General features: G+C 35.4%; 1 pseudogene across 1 annotated transcript; it reads right to left on the bottom strand.

Annotated features, from left to right (window-relative positions):
* Positions 1 to 5333: 5333 nt before the first annotated feature.
* Positions 5334 to 9058, bottom strand: LOC149262523 (indole-3-acetic acid-amido synthetase GH3.6-like; annotated as a pseudogene). The gene is made up of 4 exons (XR_016249382.1): positions 8488 to 9058; positions 8216 to 8317; positions 7249 to 8069; positions 5334 to 6392 (listed from the first exon to the last, which is right to left on the bottom strand). The product of XR_016249382.1 is annotated as an indole-3-acetic acid-amido synthetase GH3.6-like (transcript).
* Between the last annotated feature and the right edge of the window lie 12972 nt (positions 9059 to 22030).

Genomic DNA, 22030 nt, shown 5'->3' with positions numbered 1-22030 from the left:
AGTAACTAGTTAGGTCTTTCATCTTACCCGAATCTATCATTAGCTTTCCACACTCCATCAAAATCTCCTTCTACTTTTTCCGGCCTCTTTTCTTTCCGGCATTTCTAGTAGCTAGTCCTAGGGTTGGTTTCATTGTTTTCACTCCTTTGTTTTCTTTCTTGTCAGTGGTTTTTCCTATTCCTAACTCACTTTCCTGTGTCTTCCATAAAAACAATTGCTGTATTTTGTTGCAATCCTCTTGAGGTAATGAATCTATCCCTCTCGTGGTTCCTTGCATCAAGAACCCTTCCAGATCTAGGTGTTCCTTTTCAAGAATTTCATGAAGTTCATGGTCCTCTAGATCTATTTCACTTTGGGTCATTTCCATATCCATTTCTAGTTCAGTCTCACTCATCATAGTCTCTTTCTTATTACAGATCTCTTGTGTTGGGTTGTAGTTCTCTTCCTTCTCCTCTTCCCTAGGGCCTTTCTCCATTGTTTGATCTTCATTTGTCATTTCTTCATTTTATTCCAATGCTTGAAACCTGTTCTGGTTGGTCTTTTGCCCCTCATTGCGTTGTTGCTTTGATCCCTTTCTGCCTCCTTTTCCCTTACTTGCCACTTTCTGAAAGTTATCAGTATCCTTCACTGTATTAGGTTTGCCCTTGTTGTCTGCTTTACTAAGAGGATAGTCTCTGATCAATTGACCATGTTTGTGGCATTTACGACATCTAAACATGATATGCTCATAATCCACAGTTTGCACCCATTCCTCATCAAATACTTCCAGGATAATTTCATCCGGAAGAGCGGCTGATAGATCCATTTCTACACAAATTCTAGCATAGAAAGTATATTTACCCCGTCTTATGGCTTCCGAAGCTTTAACAAAACAACCTAGTTTATTGCCTATGGCAGCAAGCGATACATTTTGCCAGTAATCGAGAGGTAGGGAATAGAGCCTTACCCAAACAGGTATCGAGGTGAATGTCTCCCTCTCTGGAATGAAGTTCATCATCCATGACCACATATAGAGGCCCTTTGCTGCATAAAAGTAGGGTCCTCCTTTGAATATTCTGTCTTTATCTTCAATGTTAGTGAATACCACGGTAAAAAAACCCTTTGACCCAAGATGGAGATCAATACTACCTTTGGGTTTCGAGTGGTATTTGATCCATGTCTGTAAAGCCTTTTCAGAGGGCCATATGCAGATTATGGTGTAAGTCCCCATATGTTCCCTGTGCGCCTGCAGAGTAAGATCATTTAACACTACTCTAGGAGTAATCTCCGTTTTGGGTCTGCACGGTCCCTTTTGATATTTGTCCCTTGTTCCTTGGCTTTTGTCTTCTTCCTCCTTGTCCTTGGTGCTGCTATTTTCCTTGGACCTGGCCCCATCTGACTCCTTTTCATTATTTTTTTCCCTCTTCATCAGATCCTCTGACATTACCTAGTGGTGACTTGCCTCTGCTAACAATCACTTCCTTGTAGGAGGGATTAGAGCTCCCTCCTTTGCTGCGCTCCATAGGGAGCAAACTTAGAGCCCCACTGTAACCCTAACTGCGCGTCCCCAACTCTGTTGCGCCCGTGTCAAGTTTCTTGCATCTTCATTACACCTTGCATTAGGATAATTTTGCATTCATAAGTTATTAATTATAATATGAACATAGTAGTTGTAATAACTCAAATACAAACAAGTTAATTAATTAATTAAACAAATTAAATAATTAATTTAACAATTAATTAATTAATTAATTATATAAACAAATTAATTAGTTAATTAACAAATTAATTAGTTAATTAACAAATTAATTAGTTAAACAAATCAATAAATTAAACAAATTAATTAATTAGAGAATTAATTAAAGAATTAATTAATTAATTAATTAGACAATTAATTAATCAATTAAACAAATTAATTAATTAATCAAATAACTTAAATAATTAATTAAACAAATTAACTAAAAAAATTAATTAAATAATAAATAATTAAAAAAAATCTAAATATTAACAAACTAACTGATAATGGCCGACCTAATTTCTTAGATTACTTCTTTCATAACGTATATATACACCCTAAGGTATAGCTCATGGATACATCATTAATATCTTTAGAATATCTATTGACGCATCCCCTGATGATGGACTCACTTAGTAGTCTGAAACGTTGGGTTCATAAAATTCTATAACAGGTCATTCCTCCTCTATCTAAAACCATCTTCACCTATATGGATTCATTATTTAACAACTTAAACTCAATTTTTTTAAGGATTTTGGTTAAAATTAACAAGTATAAAACATGCTCCCCATAAATAATGATGAGAAGTAACTCCTAGTAAATATATTTATTTACATTTATTCCTATCCATTTTTTTCTACAAAAACTTGTTTAAATGATGGTAGGAAGTAAATGGTGGTAAATATGTTATTTACTTCCTTGAAACACTTAAGAATAAAATATCACTACACAAATATCTAAAAATAATGCATGAATATTACAATCATATCCATAAATTATGGCATAAAATATGTGAGGCATTATTCACATGGCATTATCTTGTGCAAAGGTTCCAATTAGACCTTCAAGTTATGGTAAGATTAAATGTTTGAATTCTTTTTGTAATAATATCGTTTTTTCAAAATTGATATGGATTTAACCTCAGAGACTATTCTAGAATATTCTTAGTAGTATACACAAATCAAAAGTTGAGACTTTTCTCCAAAATAATTATGCCCTTTTTAGCCTTTTGATTAAATTGATTAATTAAAAAAATGTCATATGAACAAATGACATATAACATATGACACTGGCATGTGGTATTGATAGGCCATGGTATTGTAATAAAACTCATTTACAGTTAACAATCCCCATAGTAAAGTGGTGGAAAATCTCCATGGATAAGAATTTTGTTCCATATTTTTCATATGTTAAACACATACATTAATTATTTTTTTGATTCATAATAAGATTTTTTTAATTTTAGCTAGGTGAAATGTATTTTTGATACTTATTATGGATTGATGGCTATAGACATTTACTAGCTATTGAATTTATATGGTTGTGCCTTTACTTATATTCAATATTGAAATATTTTTCCGATTTGTCTTTAAGTGGACTTTTTGAAAAGTTTTCTAGTTTATTTTCCATTCTAATTTGTTTAGAATTAAGCAGGGATTTATTGAAATCACAAGTTTGATGGGTGAACTTCGCATAATCAAAGTGCCTTAGGGACTTTTTAGGGTGTTGAATCCTATATGCAGTAAAAAACCACTTTAAGCAACATAAATCAAGATTTCACCAGAATCCGTCTCGAACTCCAAAAAATTGCACTAAGATGCAAAAAGTGTCTATTAAAAAATAAGATTTTTTTTAGTAACAATGCTTTTTCATATATAAAAATGTCTATATAAAAATATTCCTTTTCTTTTGGCAACTTGTTGGAGTAATCACTATAACATTAAGAGTATATCTAGTAGCCTACTCCTTACTCCTTGAGCCTTATTAGAGGGGGCTAAATATGTCCCGTGGAGGGATTTGAAACCTGGTGGAGGGGATAACATCCCATTGTACCATCCATTAAAATATTATGCGTAAGGAATGTATTAAAAACAAGTATTTTTGGGATGATCATTGAGACTACCTCTAATTGTGGATAGGCATATCTATTTTGGAATAGAACTTTCAAAATTTTAATTTAATTATCAATAATATTAGGTGGATGGTAGGGATTTAACTTCCTCATAATATTCTAAAATATTCATAGTTGTATACACAAATCAAATGTTGAGATTTATCTCCAAAGAAGTTATGCTCTTTTTTCCCTTTTAATTAAATTGATTAATTAAAAAAATGTGATATGAATAAGTGTCATATGAAGTGAATAGTGCTTATTTGGGCATGTGGTATTGATAAGCTATGTATTGTCCCATAATATTGTAATAAAACCTATTTATAAATTAAAGATATCCATGATAAAGTTGGTTAAATCTCCATGGTTAAAAATCTTGTTCCATTTTTTTAAAATGTATATATGTTTAAATTATATGATAATAATAATAATAATAATAATAATAATAATAATAATTATTATTATTATTATTATTTAAAAAAAATTATAATTTAATTAATTTTTATAATTTTTTCAATTTTAAAAAAATGAATATCATAAAATAAGTGTTGATATTTATTATAAATTTATATTTATCAATACTTACTAATTATTTAATTATTCTAATATAATTTATAATAAAAATTAACATTGATAAAACCTATATTACTATACTTTTAATTTAACCTTTTAAAAGTAAAATATTAAAAAAATTACATTACATTTATTATAAATAAATTTATTTCAATTTTCTATATTATAATATAATTACTTATACTCTAAGGAAAATCTTTTTAAAAACTTCACATCAGATATGTGAAAATGGTCTTCACTTCACTTTAAGGCATAATTTTCTTTTAATAGTATGACCAGAATATTGAAACCAGAGTATCAAAGCAAGTTGTGGCAAATTCCAAACACTTGCTTCGACGACCAAATTAGATTCTTACACAATGAAAGAATAAATTTGAGACTTTATACAATGTTATGCCTTGTGAGAATGTGAACTCATAGAGGGTTCGTTGTCCGAGCCTTGTGCTTTTCAACGACGAAAGTGAAGATTTGAAACCAGGGGCCAGAAAAAGTGGAAAAGGCGTTGAATCTTATTCACTTTACTGAAAAGAGGTTTTGAAAGCTACGGTATGTGCATGTGGACACTTCCACTAAGTTGATCATTTCCTGGGAGAATTGTAACGAAGGCACAAGTGGATCCCTTCCCAACGCACACAATGAATGATTCCAGTCTACGTGCTCAGTCGTCAGGAATGTTCTTCAGTGCTGCTATTATTGATTAATGGAGATGTCATGGCCATGATTGCTCGAACGAACTTCACCAATTGATTAATGGACATGTCGTTGCCATGATTGCTCGACGGGCTGTTTTCATGTCTTGCATATGCAAAACCGTAATGAGTGGGGCAACGCGGAAAGTTGCTAGTGGTGATTCTGGTGATCTCTGCGTATCATTGAGGGGATTGGCGACAGATCGTTTTCCCATTTTTGGTGAAGAGTCAATTTTATACGAGGCACCTTTCATTTTCGGCCAGACAGCAGTGGCCCATGACTGCTGCATGTTTAGGGTTAATTACGTTGCACCATTAGCATGAAGACGGAGAGGGGGGAGAAGGCGGAGAGGGACAAAACAGTGATGAAAGATTTTGGCTGCATCCAGAAATTTCAGTTTTCGTACCATTCAAGACTTTCGTACCTGGTGCCACAGAGCTTTGCTCAAACAGAGGCATTTCGAATTCATTCATATAAAACATTCTCTCCGAATTAAATGACACGATAAGTACATTTAAAATGCGACAACAAGCAACAAAATACATTGAATGCGAAGATTGTGAGGCCTGATTGCGCACAATTTTGTCATATCGGATGGAATTTGACGGGCAAATACGGTTGCAAATTTTCAAAACAGTTAACATTCTTCATTCAAACTGTCAAAATGGGTACCCAGGTTGTCGAAACCGTCGATTTTGGCAGACTGTTTAGATTTGAAATTCCAACACATATGTAATGTACAAAGCTGTCAATCCTCAGCTAATTAACCCAACAAGTTGTATGAAAGAAAATCCCGCGGACAACACCAGGGCTGACCACGGGCTTGTTACAGTGATTTGTGAAGTACTTGCAAAGAGGCAAACTAAAAGAAGCTACGTCGCAATTAAAAGAGGCATATAGAGATTTGGCCCGACAATTTAGCTAGGTTCCGCCAAATTTTACCGAGGCAACGCGCCCCACTGGGTTCGTCCGGGTGTCCATTTGGGACACCTGGGGCTGAAATAGCTTGCCGAGACTCTGGAATTCAGGATATCCACCATGGGAGCGAACTTGACGCATCGTGCCGCTTTGTATTGATTGATGGAGGAACCTCGGCTGATGGCATAGTCCATCAGCTTGTCGAATGTGCCCATCTCGACTACTTTAATCTCCAAGGGCCGATGGATTTGTCCGCTACTCTGCACTGCCTGTAGACAGAGTTGAGAGATTCTTCTACAGTCAGGCAGCAATCTTCGAAAACGGAGGGAGGCACGGGCAGCGCGGAGGTTCGAAGCTCCCAGTAAAGAACGTAATGACCCGGAATGGTGGACGTGTCGGTGTAGCTAGTGTATTCCACAAGGGTAGCCTCCAAAGGCTCCAGGTGCTTCACTGCATTCATAACCGCGTTGTGCAGCTCTGCTTCGTCGGTTTTGTCGGCGTCGATGCTTAGCATTACATTCTTCCTGCACACGAACTTGAACTGCGGCGCCGCGTTGTGGAACCCCGTCACCCGCAGCACGTCTCCGACTCTGTAACGGTACAGTCCTGCATGTGAACGAGAAGATCCAGTGTAATCAACGCACAGAATCGGCAATGAAAACTATGACTCTTTCACAATTTAATACGAAAAACGCAAACATCCACGCAGCTATTCTCCTGCGAATCAAACCCTTGAAGTCACTTCGTGATGTGACGATCCGGGTTTGGAACTGCAAAAATATAGCCATGTTAATGGCAATCAATCCAGCTATTTCAACTTTATGGGCAAAAATTAAGTCATTCAGAAAGGTCACAGGTTCAAAAAGGTCACAGGTTGAAACTAGGTGGGTGAAAATCCAGTTATTTTAATGGCCTAATTCCATGGGCAAAAATCAATAATCAATGCAGCAAAAATCAATCCAACAATATTCTATTGGCAGAAATTAATTCACCTTATTAGTAGTGAAGGTCACAAGTTTGAAATTCTAATGACAAAAATCCAGCCATATTAATAGCTGAACTTTATGGAAATCCAGCCATATTAATAGCTATATGGCTGAACTCAAAGGACAAAAATCCAGAACAAAATTCCAGAAGTGTTCATGGCAGAACTCTAATAGTTAAAAATCCAACCATATTAACACACTATTGTAGCCCAGTGCTTACTATCCCAAATGATTTTGACTGCTCCTAGTAACCATTTCCCAACTAAACTAACACAAAATAGGAAAAGACCATGATCTACTGAGAACTCAATAACCTTACAAACAAACAAAAAAGTATAGTTATGACCAACAAAATAAATCTTTACGGTTTTAATACGCCATGACAGAGCTCCAGATTTTGTCGCGATCGATGAAATCTGCACATAAGCAAAGAAGCAAAGCGGGATTGAATCTGGTCGAAAAACTGCAGTATATACCTGAATATGTGGTAATCACAAGCTCATATTCTTGTCCCACTTTCACATCAACGAGATCGACTAACTCTGGCGGTTGTTCAGTAGGCGTGGTAACGGGTCCTGCATCCTCGTTCTTGTTACGGTAGACAGGAAGGAACTCGAAAAAGGCCATGTTCGGCATCAGCGTGTAGGAAACCTCCCATGGCTGGCACAGAGGCTTCAGATTTATGCCGAAATAGCACTCCGAGGAGGCATACATGGTGCAAACCTGAGGAAGGCCGCCGCTGTAAAAATCCAGAGTCTTGATGTATTGGGCCATGGCACCTGTAACAATAACGTCCAAGTATCTAGCGTTGGGCCAGAGGCGCGTGATGATTCCTTGCCATGATTCTTTGGAGCACTCAGTGTGGATCAAGTCCGCCAGTTGAGTATTCGGGCGGAGTATCTTCATCACGCTCTCTCTGAGGCAAGGATCCGTCACCTCTTCATCGTTTACTGTGCCACTGCGAATGTCTTGGCACAACGACTGCCAGTGTTCTTCCAGGAAACGTATTGCTCTCAGAAGCCCGGACGCGAACACAGCTCCCACTCTGAGCACCTCGTGGTTCTGTGCAAGACCGCAGAGAAGCTGGCAGTACATGCTTTGATATGAGTCTGAACACAGTATCGCCTCCATGGGGCTGGTGTACACATTGTAGGGGTCGTAAGGCCGTTCTATGAAGTCCTGACTCTTGTAGTAGCTGGTGAGGACAGGGCGGGCGAGCAAGCCACCGGGAGTCCTGGTCTCAGATTTGACGAAGAGGAAGTACATGCCCTTTCCCTTGTCCAACCCTTTCATGTATCTGTTAAACCCAAAACAAAACATTCAGTTCCCAAATCATTACAATAAAACAGATGTCTAGAAGCGACACGAGGCACAACATACACACGCACATCGATGGAAGCATAGAAGATGCAGTATGTACTGAGCAAACAAACACGCACTTACTGGTTCATGACAGGCATTAGAAGGCTGTAAAGCAGCGTTCTCCGCTTCAATTCTTCGTGAATAGTGGGCATAATCTTTCGTTCTCCAGCTGATGTTCCAGAGCTATCACATATCGAAGACACAACCACGACAATATATGTGGTCTATATGTCAGAGAAAAGCAAGAATCGCCTTAAAAAAAGAAGAGACCCTCAGATGTCTAAAAAACAAATCATTCCATTTTTAGTTCATGGAACATTTACATGATTTACAGAGATGTATTTTACAGCTACCTTGTGAGAAATTCAGAGATGGGGTGAGCAGAAAGAATGGGAGACGTATCGCCGTTGGCTATGCGAAGAATCTCAGGCTGCAGATCTTCGTAAGTAATCACAGGCAAGCGTTCCTTGAATGACTTTCTATCAGTCCGACCAGTGAGCTGATAGCGTTCAAGATATTCTGTATAAGCATTTCTAGTTAAAATTTCCAACAGAACTTCAGCTTGCACTTCAGCGGCATGAATAGTAGCATGCTCGATGAAATCCAGAGCTTTCCTGTTACGTTCTGTGGTAGCAATGATTATACTCTCTTGGACTGACTCTATACCCTCCTCTCTCTTTGCCTGAGGCATTATAACACCCTTGAGAAACTAATTTAAAACTCTTCTGGTTTCAAATGCAACCCAACTCCTACAGGGGAACTATATTTCACAGAGAAACAACAAAAAATATATGAATTCTACTGAAACCCAGAGAGGGTTTGAGGAACAGAAATGGATGATATTTCCTCCCAGAGCCAAATTAGGATCATTAAAACTGGGATGCTAAAGGCATTGCATTCCTCCTATACCTGAAGGCACTCCCTCCTCACTTCAGCCTCTGTCAAATGCTGTGGTACAAGGCCCAATTTATAGCCTAGGCACGGCCCTACCGCACGTGCGTAGATCCGCTTTACCCAGATTATTTCACACAGAAAATCGCACATTTATCTTATCTCCACTCCATCCCATTACCGACCACTCAGATATCCCAATAAACTCACTCATTCGCTCCTCGTGCACTCCTCGTAAATCTCTCCCCCTCTCACACACAAAGTGTGAGTGTTTTCAGGTGATTGCTTCACCCCAATTTTCCGTTCCTCACACAGAAGGCGTGGTGATATCGACGTCCTGTGCCAATCTCTGCAGCCTCGAACAACTGGAGCATCCGTCGCCATCTATCCTCCGGTCAGTTTGGATAGACAGAGGCAGAATCCCTACGGCATCGGCATCGGCATCCGCATGGCGAGGAGCGGAGTCGTCCATTTTCCACAGTACCAGATGATATTATAATATGAAGTATGGTCTCCTGCACAGCCTTCACCACCGCGTCACCTCGACGTAACCCTTCCCCATGCAGTTAAATAGGTAAGTCCGGCGGCGCAGACCTCTCGCCACCTTACCGCCACCAGCTCGACATGCTGGGCCCACGTGTTCCCTATGTCCCCAATTAGTCAGACAAGGCTATGGACGGCGCCGGCGTTTTCTATAGAACTCATCCCTGCTGTCTGTGAAGTTACCGTACGTGCCACGACTTGATATATATATTCTGTCAATTTATGCTGTGACCCAGCAAAACGTGTCCCCAGACGAGACAAAAATAATGATACAGGCAAGACCGCGTCTTCCCAGGCTTAGCCCATGGAGGTAAGGGGGGGATAACGCTATCCGATGTCGGCAGCCGTAGAGTAACTTGTTACCAGTCAACCCTAAGGCCTCTCAACTTCACCAAGCAACTGGAATAATTTCCCGAGCAAAACTGATACAGTCTGGTTGCGTCGCTAACAGACAAACATACTAGGGCCAAGTGCAGTTCTAGTATAGGGTACCCTACGAAAAACATAGGGTCGCCCTGATTCTCGTTGCCTCGGCCGAGGAGACTTTGACTCATGGTCATCCACTTCCACCCTGAAGGATTCATATGTTTAGTCAAATGAGGAAAGGGCGCATCAATCAACTTAGGGATACCCTCATGACAAGTTGCAACCTCGTGCTTGCCATGTAATGTATTACAGCAGAGAATGTTTACATGTAAGACGCAAAAATTATTAAATGAATATGCCAGACATTGGAAAAACCACAACTCCACCACGACAAAAAGAAATTCGATTTGCATTATTTGCGCTCGAAGAAATATGAAGGACAACCCCACCCCGAGATTTCTTCTCGTTGAATTTCAATATCAATAAGTGACCCATAACAAAAACAAATCCTGAGAGCTAAAACAACCTTGTTTCGGGTAACACCCGGCCATAACCACCGGCGGTCTCTTCGGGAAGAAAACGGGTGTTAGGCAAATCAGTTATACATACCTATCCACATGTCCCCTTACCAATCCACATGTCCCCTTACCTATCCACATAAGTAATTGAAACTTTAAAAAAAATCAATATCGCATACATAGTAAATGGAAAAGTCTTCATGCCATTTTTCTTATATGAGGACGAAATGATTATACTGTAGTAACATCCAATGTCGACAGAGACCATCGCCCTTGACCGTCCCACCCACTTTCAAGTTATATTATATATCTACTAAAGGGCCTCCCTAGAGTTCTATGTAATCCTTTCTTCTAGATTCACGAGTAAATTCAACTTCACAATAACGTGTTCTCCATTACATTGACGGTCACCCTTGACCATCCCAAACCCCTTCTCCAATTATATCATCCTCTTGTTTTTCATCAAGAAATGGGTATCAGATTTTATTAAAAAAGAAAGCTAGGATTAGACTTATGAGTGTTATATTTCTTCAAAATGATTAATATATATATATTTTTTTATATTTGAGAATGAGTACAAAGGTTTAATCTAATCTTTGAAATGATTATTTTATAATACAAAAATTTCATTTTCTAGTATGAGATTTTATTAAAAAAAGAAAGCTAAAACTTATAAATGTTATATTTTTTCAAAATTATTAATATTTTTTTTAGCTTTGAGAGTGAGTATGGAAGGTTAATCTAATTCTTGAAATGATTATTTTATAATACAAAAATTTCAGTTTCTAGTATGAGATTTTATTAAAAAAAAACCTAGGATTTTACTTATAAATGTTATATTTCTTCAAAATTATTAATAATTTTTTTTTAAAGCTTGAGATTGAATACTTAAGCTCAATCTAATCCTTAAAATGAATACTCTATAATACTTTTAAAATTATTAATATTTTTTTGTAAATTTGAGATTAAGTATTGAAGCTCAATCTATTCCTTGAAATAATTACTTTATAATACAAAAATTTCAATCTAGTTCTAACTAAATTTTTCCAAAATATTCTTAAAATCTAAATACATTTAGATTTCACTTTTCACTAATTTCAATTTAATTATATAATATCTCTACTAAAAATCTTCCCTGAATTTCCATGTAAACCTTTGTTCCAGATTCGCAAGTAAATTCAATTTGCCATCATGGGCTTCAACGAAGTTTTGTATTAGGTCGTTTTTTCTCATTGAATGTATGTGCATGAGGTAGTTTTCCATTCAATGTATTTGCATTAGGTAGTTTTCTATTCAATGTATGTGCATTAGGTAGTTTTCCATCAATTTGTAGAGGATATGATGAGTTGTAAGTTGAATTCAATTTTTAAATATAACTTTTCCGTGTATTACTTCATGGCTGCATTGAATTAGTTTTATGTAATTTCATGTATGTGCATTAAGTAGTTTTCCATTAATTCGTAGAGGATATGGTGAGTTGCAAGGTGATTTTAGTTTTTAAATATTTTTTAAATATGGTTTAAATTTTGAATTATTTTTGAAAAAATATTTAGGTTTACCATAAATTTAATTAAATAATAAATAAAAGAAAACGAGATAAAGAAATTATAGATTTGATTTTTTTTATTTTTCAATGAAATATTTTAGAAGGAATGTTTAGTATGTAAAATTGATAAGAAGGAAAGGAAAAGAAGGTGGCATAGTGGCAAAATAAGTGCTTATTTAACAAAGAATGAGGAGGAAGGTGAGACAAAGAGTTAAAAAATGAAAGGGCTTAATAGTAGTCATTTGTTTAGTATCCCCATTCATACTCAAGGGGTTTCCTAGACACAAGGGTAAAATTTCATGTTTCTGTACAGGTAGTCTAATTTTAAGATATAATTACCTATAACGAAATTGCAAGGTTGAACTTTTGTATATAGGATGCTAGTTATTTTTGGTATGATTCATTATGTTTAAGATCTTGTAGCCATTTCTCATCTAACATATCCAATTAGGCAAGAGGAGTGGAAAGCACCTCCTTTCTTGAGATTAGGATGAAGGAGTCCACAGAAAGGTGTTGAATTTTGTAGCTATGGTCAGTATTCCTAATTCATATTTTAGCCCTTGAGAGATATAAGACATCTTCTTCATGTCGATTTCAAAAGAAAGAATTTTTAGTTTATGAAATTTGAATTTTGGATCCAAAAATATCAGGTCGGCCTGATACCCATTCAACCTCATCACTTGAGAATAAATTTATATCACTTTTGTTCATATTGAAGGATGAATATGAAGTTTATTGAAGGGGAAATCGAAGGCTTATGCAAGACTGAACCGTTATAATGGAAGTAGGACCGAACTTCTGAAATGGCAGTATGATTGAATCTCTGTAGTGGCAGCAGGATCAAATCTATGTGGAAGGTAGCAGGCCAAAATTCTGAGGCAGAAAAAAAGGCCGAATTTTGTCCTTATATCTCATAATTGACTAAACTCTTTGTGGAGAAGTTTGAATTGACATAAGGGTGGTTTGACCAGGTTTGACCATAATGCTATTGTTGGTCACTTTGACCTTGTACTTGGCTAGAAGTATTAGATGTATCTCTATTGAATTGAATAATTTCTCTAAGGAAAAGGTTTCTTAGTTGTTCTCCCTTATGGGTTTTCCTAGGGTAAATTCTTGCGTCTCTTGTTTCACTGTCTCTTTATTATCCAACTGGAATTTTGTTTCTACTATTAAGATCTTCTGTGTAATTTCTTTATGATGAATTTGAATGCAAGAAAAGATTAACATAAGAAATCATAAGAAGTAATTATCAATTAGAAGATCCTATGAAAAATCAACATGGTATCAAAGCTTGGATGAAAAAGTAGCCTTAAAAGAATTCAATATACTTCAAGTTATCGTGTAGGGCTTATTCTGTCACTAGCCCTAGAAACCATAGTTCTATTATGGTTATAAAAAGGACGAAAAACATTGTGACCTACGATCCATGTAAGACAAGTCTCTGTTACATTGGAGCTAAAGAAGAACGGGGTTGAAGCCCTGATTTAAGGTTGAATACCATTATACCTAATCTAATATAGACTTAGGAAGCTGAAGTTTCCTTTTTATTAATAATACCGCTTCTTACGGAGCCAAGATTTATATGTTGGAAGAGAAGACCGTTATTCTTTTAAGGTCTATTTGAGTTCATGATTGCATATGTGGAGAGCATCGAAGCCCTTAATTTGTCTTGAAAATAGGTTGAAATGCCTTAGTCTATTTCAGTAGGCCAATGAGACCCCGGAGTCTATTATAGAGGGCCAAAAAGGCCTTAGGAGCTATTACAACATGCCAAGGAGACTCAAAAAGTGGCTAGAAGAAATATATTTGCCTGAGGAAAAGCCAGTTGTGCATAAGATTTAGTAAAGTTTGCTTTAACCCTTGGATTGTGGAAGATATTGATCTAATGCTTTAGTAACAATAGGAAGTTTGAAGTATCTTGTGCTTAAGTTCTCTTGGAAGATTAGTTTCGGCTACTAGGACTGATAAAAGATAAAAGATACAAGATATATTTTTTAATTCATAGCTTGAAGGATTATGTTGCCATGCAAAGCACATTACAATGATGAGTTCTTCAAACACAAGTATGAGGCATGGAAATACAAAGAGATCAACAAATATATAAGAACTCCAATAAAATATAAGGTTTGATGCTTGGAACATAAGGTATGTATCATCTCTCAATTTACATACAATAATCTCACTTGGGATCAAAAGTTTTACTTTGGAAACATTCTTAGACTTCAGCTAAAGGAAATGATCAGTAAATAGGCTTTGTTAATGAATATTCTTGGTTGAAAAAGACTTGTATCAAAGTTGTTTCATGAGAAATTAAAACAAAACTATGATTTGATCCTTAGTCATATCATAGGACTGTAGCAAAGGTCTGATATGTTACCATACATCAAGGGATCCTTGAAGAAACCATTAAGATTTGTTATGATGAATATTGAAGGAGTCCCTTCACCTACAATTTTAGTGATGAGACTCACATATGATCTTCAATCGTGCTCATGAAACTATACAAAAATATTGCTAAATACACCTATTGATATGTAGCATGAAATTCATTTCAAACAACAACATCACAATTCTGATTGTAGCTCAATGTAAGACAAGGCCAATTAAATATGTGATCTATATACATATGTTGAACATCTGAAGTGTGATATAATGAGATTGTGTTTCGAAATGTGATCAAAAGCAAGATAGTATTGATGCCATTTGTTGTAATGAATATTGCACTAAAAGATGCATTACATATGTTATTGATATTGATTATTGATGCTAGGGTATTTGGGTACTAAAGGATGAGACCTATTTTGTAAATATTAAATATGAATGCTTAGTCTTGGAATCTATTCTGTGAACATCAAAGCAATAAGGATAAATATCAATTTCATGGAGCAAGTTTGTGAATTTTTCCTTCAATTTTGACATGGAAATCTTACAATAAAGAAGAGGCCAAGTTCCTCTTCAATATTGGAGATCGAAATTGTATTGAGAAAAATGAGTCACTTGCAAAACTATAATTGTTTTCATTATGACGAAGTATAGGCTACTTGGGTTGAAAGGATAAAAAACATGCTAGTAATGTTTAAGCAATAAAAAAGTATGTTGTGGGTCTGCCATATTTTTTTTTATGAAGAAAACTCATTGGAAGATCCTTGATCTTGACACATTTGCTTAAAATAACATTGAGATGGAACATCCTTTGAGTGTTTGATGACATGATATATGTTGAACATTTATATATGGAAAATAAGTTTTGTATATGACCAGGTCTAGTGGCCCTTAAAAAGATGTAAATGAAAATCATAGGGTTTGTAAACCTTAGCAGAGAAGAAATCCGTAGGGTTTATGGATAAAACCCTAACGACAGACCTAAATTAATGTTTTAACTAAAAGAAGAAACCATAGCTCATGAAAGGAAGTAATGCTATCACGTTGATGATAAAGTTACAAGATGGATGCAAGAAGGCCAAGATCAAGAGGAAGTTTAAATTTCCCTATAATCCTCAAAAGATAAATACTTTATATCTCACTTCCTCGATTATTATTGTTGTTGTTTTTTTTTCTATTAGTTAGCCGCTTTTCTTTATTTCTTTTGCTTTCTTGTAATAATTCTTCCATGGCATCCTAGTGAGTATTGTATGTGCATAGTGAAGGTTGCCAAGGCTTTGGCAACAAATAGAACTAGTGGAAGAACAAAAAAAATTAGTGACAAGAGGACTCTCCCAAAATCATTGATTTGTGTTGAGAGATATTACCACAACAGGATTTATTTCCTAAACATCACCCATATAGGGTAACCAAAAGGTAGCTAATCTACTTATGGTTGAACCAAGACATGTGGCTCAACATGTGTTTAAATTTCCAAGCATGGTATAGGTGGTTATGCCACAATCATTTATGATTCAAGATACGTCTAAAATAATGAAGTACAATTGTAAGGACACATATTCAGATTGGGAAAAGAGTGCAGAAGAAAGGAAGAGTTCATTGAGATATCGCTCTAGTTTGGGCTTCATTATGATTTCTTGGATGAGTAGGAAAGAAAATTTTGTCGCACTTAGGACTGTAGGATCTGAGTATATTGTAGCTAGTTTAGTGAATTGTAAAGCAGTGTGGCTTTAGCAACTGCTCACAGGATTGTTTAATCAGGTGCTGGAAAAAACCATGATGATAGATTGAAGCACATATCGAGACATGGTACAAAAGAGAGCACTGAGCCTCATAGATCTTCTGCCCCAAGGCAAAGTTTATATACTTCAAGGACAAGCTAGATTGGTTGAGTATATTTTGCTCGGTCAGAGGGAATGGCGACGTTGTTGCATCAAGGGGTAGACATTCTTCCTAGGTCAGAATATAGATAGGTCAAAGTATAGACTAGGGACCACAAAATGTATCTATGGAGAATGGCCCAGAGAGAATCAAGGCCTAGAGTCCTCCCCAGGTGGGTGAGTGAGTGCCTCTAGCATTGGGAAAGAGAGTTACCATTCAATTATCATGCAGGAATGATAATAGTGGAGGGTCTCACCATATATCACAAGTGTTGACCAGGTTCTAAGTGATGACTTAAATAATTGGTGAATTTCTCCAAGAGATAACTTATTGAGCATGATGTTGATGCGGGATGCTTTCCAAAGGTAGTGGATTGACGCATCGACATAGCAATCTCATTTAGGGACAATCATTCTCTCGGATTCAAATATGTTGACCACGATTAGGGAGAGTGGTCCTGTAAAGGACAAACATTCTTCTTGAGTCAAGTATATTGACCAGGATTAGGGAGAATGGTCCTAGAGGCCCAAAATTACTCAACCATAGAGTTGAGTAGCTTCCATTCAACATCAAGCTTAGTGTACTCTCCAAATGGGTTGAGTGAGCCCATTTAGCATCATGGCCTAAAATGAGGCCTTTGGATTTGGGACCATAATATTCAAATGAACTGAGTGTGTCCCTAGTGTTTCTTCATGAGTCAAAGAGATTGATTAGGATGATGGTAAACCTGCACTAGTCAGTATACCATGGGTTAGAGGTGCCATACATAATCATGATGATTAGATGATGCTAATGATGTACTATAAGTTAGAGATGTTGACTAGAATTATGATAATGAGTTGATGTTGTATATTTTTACCTTAGGTCAAAGACATTGACCAAAATTTTGATAAAAAGATGATATTGATGTTGTTGATAAATCATGAAATTTTTCTTAGAGAATTTTGTCAACAAGAGAACATATAATAGTCATAATTAATACATCCCTAGCTAAGAAGGAGTGTTGAATTTTTTAGCTATGGTTGGTCTTCATAATTCATATTTTATCCCTTGAAAAAGATATGTAATGAAAAATATAAGACATGTTCCGCATGCCTGTTTCAAAAGAAAGAATTTTTAATTTTTGAAATTTGAATTTTGGATCCAAAAATATCATGTCAGCCCTCCTAAAGATCAAATTGGCCTACCCCTATAGACACACCTATTTAGGTTCATCCAATCACTATATATGCACATTCGACCTGATCGCTTGAGAGGAAATTTGGATCACTTCTGTTTATATTGAAGGATGAATATGAGGCTTAATGCATGCCCAAACCTCTGTAATGGAAGTAAGACCGAGCCTCTGAAATGGAAGAAAGATCAAATCTTTGTGGTGGTAGTAGGACTAAATCTCTATGGAATGTAGCAAGCCAAAATTTTGAGGTAGAACATAAGGCCAAATATCTTCTTTATATCTCAAAATTGACTAAATTCTTTGTGGAGCATTTTGAATTGACATAAGGCAGCTTGACTAGGTTTTACCATAGTGATATTGTTGGTTAGTTTGACCTTGTACTTGGCTAGAAGAATTAGATGTATCTCTATTGAATTGAATAATTTCTCTAAGGAAAAGGTTGTCGGTGTTTCCCCCATGTGGGTTTTTCTATGGTAAATTATTGTGTCTCTTGTTTTGTTATCTCTTTATGTTCCTATTGACATTTTGTTTCTATTGTTGACATCTTCTATGTAATTTCTTTATGATGAATTTGAATACAATAAAATATTAACTTAAGGAATCATAAGAGGTAATTATCAGTTAGAAGATCCTATGAAAAGTCAACAAAAGGAAGGGGATTTCAAGCTTGAGAGAAGAAACTACATTAAAACTAAACATAAGATTAAGCAAGTTATCTATGGTAAATGTTCAAGTACAAGTGTGATAAGTACCTTGTAGGGTAGGAAAGATATTTAAGTGCTAGTCTCATTAATATTCAAAAATTATTTATTTAGGATAAAGATAGGAAATTTATTGAAGGCTTTTACTTGGCCATTTATTTGAGGATAGCAAGGAGAAGGAAAATGGTTCCAAATATTGCACTCAAATCAAATTTCTTTCATTTGTTGGCTCTTAAAGATGTCTCATTTATTAGATATAGCTATATGCATGGTGTTGTATTAGTAGATGATGTGGTTAAAGAAAAACATGTTGACAATATGGCTAAATCCATAATATAAAGTGATAGATTCTATTGACTTCATCAAATTTTAATTGGATATATGGATAATATGTGTTGGTTAAAGGAGGACAAGATGATTTACACTTGAGAATGACCAACAAGCAAGGGCAATGTGAACGAAAGAAGCAAGAACATGCTTATCATTAGTGTGAACTTGGGACCTAATGTAGTTATGCATGTTTTATAAACAAATTTTGACATGAATGGGCTAATAATAACTGATCCAAAAGATCTTTTCGGACATGGAATGACCACTAACATGAATTTAATACACATCATCATAGCCCTCATGTTAGTTTACTTAGGTTATTGTGTATGTGCATATTTTAGTTAACCATGTTCACATCATGTGCACCTTTTGATTTATCTAGCTAGACAATTTTCATGTTATTTACATGTTTTAATATGTTGAAGTGAGCACACCTTAGGTGCCATATCCAACTTTGCTTTTGCGTAGCCACATTTAATATATCCTATCTCAACATTCTTATAAATATGGATGTATGTATTCATTATTGTCAATGAAGTGAGCCATTGCATTGAATGAATTGCATTTTTTCTATGTACTTTGAATGATGTATCAAGTAATTTATGATTTCAAATAAAACCAAACTTTCAACATGGTTTCAAAGAAACAATGCATTTTTTCATGCATTTAAAAACATTACTCCCCATGGATACGAGGTTGATATTTCTTGTGTGTGGTGGTATCTATATTTTCTCTAGCGACTTATGGAAAACTATGAAGTTCCATTGTAGATCTTATCATTATTCACACAAACAATGTTAATCCAACCATATTTAACTTTTTTTTGGGCAGGGGGGGGCGCAAGGGTGTGGGGGCGCGGGGGAGGACAAATTTCCTACCTTTAACAAGAATTCCTAGCTCTCATAAAGAATTTATTGAACAAAGAGTGCTACTACATTTGGTGAGAGGACCACCTAGGTCACATCTTCACCTTTGCTTGTATCTACATACATTTAATGAACTCCTATCTCAAAATTTTTATCAATATGAGATGTATGTATTCATTATTTCTAATGAAGTGAGGCAATGCATTAAATGAATTATAAATTTATTTATTTAGTTTATTTATGTCTTGGTTAATTTACAACCCCAAGAAAAACCCAAATTACAATGCCTCACTGAAGAAAGTTTCATTTTCATGAAAATTAAGGAAATAGAGAAGGATGTTGTCAAAAGAACAATTGTAAATAATTCCTCCCATTATAACATAATCAATGTTCCATGAATTTTATCTAATGCTTCTATGAGTGACTAACTCCATCCTTGATGTCACATGAGGATTAATAATGGGTAACATCATTCTATCAATCACATATGGTGATGCCATCCTCCTATATATAAAAGAAGTTCAATTAGGAAAGAATTGTACATATGGTTTTCTACCATTGAGATGACAAATATATACACAAGATGTTCTTTTATGATCATCCCTTTTTTTGGATTTAAAGCTAACAATCTTAAAGTTCAACTCATGTAGGAGAATAATCCATTAACCAACACATATTAAGAGGTTAGTATTCATTAATAGTTAAAAATGAGGCTTATGCTAGATGGTTACTCATGTTATTGAAATATGTATGTACTATTGAATTTTATTCATAATGAAAACCAAGAAAATGTAATAATTTTTTTGTATTTGTGTGCTTAGTTTTCTATGAAAGGAAGCTGTTACAAATGTAGTAAATGAAACACGATATTTTTATCGTCATCTTGGGAAAGTATTTCTCACGTGGAAGAGTTTTGACCACATTATAAAGAACCAATGTGTAATACCTAGAAAAAAAATAATAAACATAAAATATGTATAACATATATTGAAGTTGATTTAACAAGAAGACTAAATCATAACCAAGAATATATATCAATAACCAATTATACAACAATTTTATATTAACCAACTACATTATGATCTAAAGGGAAAAAAAATAGCGCTGAAATTGATCAAATTTGTAAGTAATTCAAGTATTTACATGTACTAGGAAATTAAGAAGAGATGGAAGAAATACAAAATAGTGGCTAGTTGATTTTTGAACTTACACAAAAATGGAAAATATACTAGCTTCCTCCTAGTAGAAACAACAATAGGCATGGAATTGGTAATGACTATTTGGGGAAAATTGTCCTTCCAATCACCCTTCAATTAGATATTGATAGCCCTCAATTATTCAATCAACAAGGAGATACTAGCTATCACTCCATCATCTCATTAAGACACAGGGTCTCAATAGCCATAAAATATAAGCCTTCTTAAATGGAAGGTGAAAAACAACTCAACAAAGAAACACCCTTAAATTCTCCTCCATCTTCCATATATCCCTATCTTTAGGAATAAGCCTAAAATAAAATATTATTATTTTATTAGCACACTCACATCCATATTTAATTTGATGCAACTGGTGGCTTTTGATATTCCAATTAGTCTTCTTTGGTGTGTAGACACATACAAAATACTATTTTTCATGAACAACACATTTAATATGTACAACCATCACCAAATATGCACCTAAGTACATTGTTATTATTGTCTAAGTGGGGAGTTACATATGTGGCCACCATGGGTAAATCCCACACTTGCACAACTAAACAAACATCAATGATTGAGTTTTACACTGCCGCATAGGAACTATAATGAACTTGTTAATTCTGTAGCTTAGTGAAAAATTCCCACCATGAGACAAGATTCCTCTTTTCGAGAGGACCATTTTTTATTATTGAAGCACTCAATTTAGACAAGGGAAAGACTCTAAAGAAAATTGGACACACTTGGAAGGTTATAAATACAAGTGACATAAACCTCATTTGGACATCATTATTATGATCATTCTTCTTCTTTCTTTGGTTTGGTTCGCACAGGTATGAGATGGTTCTCAGGAAGTTCGCTTGCATAGGTCCGAGATTGCAGGGTCTGAAGCTTGCACATGTGCTAGGGTTTTAGTTTCCGACCGCAAGCTTGTCACAATTTTTTTTTAGCTGCAACCACATGTAGGTCGACTCATCCATGTGGCTAAAGCCTTTCAGCCCCATTCACATCATGTCATCCTTGTGGTTATGACCTAAGGGTTGGATTTTATAGTTCACTGAAGATTTCACCAGTTGACCATAAAGTTCGATAGTTAACCACAGACAATGACAGTTGGTGGCAAGCTTATGAATCGGGGTTTTGGATTATTAGCATTGTTGTGTTCATCTCATGGATATTTTTTTGTTGATTTTTTTGGATAGGTTTATGGTTGAATATATGGATCATTGTAATCTATTTTTCTGAATCATTCAATGAAAATATATTGAGAAGAAGAATTTGAAAGGGTTTTCCCCATAATGGGTTTTGTCCTGGTCTCTGACCAATCTTGGTGTCTCTATGTGTGAATTTGTTTTTGTTCCTTAATGTTCCTTTGCATTGATGATGATTTTGTTCTTTTTATATAATTCCACATAGGATGAATTCTATATGAAAATGATGAAATGAAATTATCAAAGAAAAGAACAATATAGCCCAAATAAAAATTAGCATAGTATCATAGT

The sequence above is a fragment of the Pinus tabuliformis genome, chromosome 6 (genome assembly GCF_031772625.1).
Source record: "Pinus tabuliformis cultivar Carrire ecotype Pingquan chromosome 6, CPIR1, whole genome shotgun sequence".
NCBI lineage: Eukaryota > Viridiplantae > Streptophyta > Pinopsida > Pinales > Pinaceae > Pinus > Pinus tabuliformis.
This window is presented reverse-complemented; position numbering and strand designations above follow the sequence as displayed.